Here is an 804-nt window from a genome sequence, read left to right as displayed (position 1 = left end):
ATATATTCTACTGGAATGAGTTTTATAAATTTATAAAAAGTTTCTAATCATAAAAAGTCATTTTTAAAAAATCGTTTAAGTATTATACATTGGCATTTATCTGCAGTTGTGACCCTTCGCGCTTAGATGTGACTTAAACGGATCGTTGTTGATCGTGTGAGAAGATATCAAATAAATTATTGCGAATATTTTTAAAGTAAGTATAATTAAGTATATAGATAGTTAAGTATATATAGATTATTTGACTCGACATATTTTGTGATAACAACGATCACATTGAGTCACATCTAAAAAATATAGGCAAGTCAACAGCGTATAGCGAGCCTAAATAATGGCAACGATGTATCATGTGATCCACAAGAAAGCCTAAGCCACAATATTAACCGTATACACATAATTCCATGTCCGTTTTCATTCATTGTAAAAATGCACGTGTCACAGAAACTAGAGATGTAGCCATTACGCAGCTTGAAAAAGTGAATCAACAATATGTCGTACTGTCTTCTGCACGCTTTTAACGCTATTAGGAATGGTACGCGCAATTGTAAACATCGTTGTCCATTCCTCGTGTTACGATTTGCGTTTGAGAATATCAGATGCGCCGATTTTTAACATTGTTATTATTTAATAAAGTGTACCTATATGTATTTAAACGCCGTACTAATTACTGTAAATATTGCGAATAAACGTGTATATACGTACACATATAGAACTAAATACACTTATACATATATAAATGTAGCATAAACATGAATATACATATTCTACTTAAAATCATGTGTAAGAAAGAATCAAAAAACAACG

The sequence above is a fragment of the Trachymyrmex cornetzi genome, unplaced genomic scaffold (genome assembly GCF_001594075.2).
Source record: "Trachymyrmex cornetzi isolate Tcor2-1 unplaced genomic scaffold, Tcor1.1 scaffold9, whole genome shotgun sequence".
Taxonomy (NCBI): domain Eukaryota; kingdom Metazoa; phylum Arthropoda; class Insecta; order Hymenoptera; family Formicidae; genus Trachymyrmex; species Trachymyrmex cornetzi.
This window is presented reverse-complemented; position numbering follows the sequence as displayed.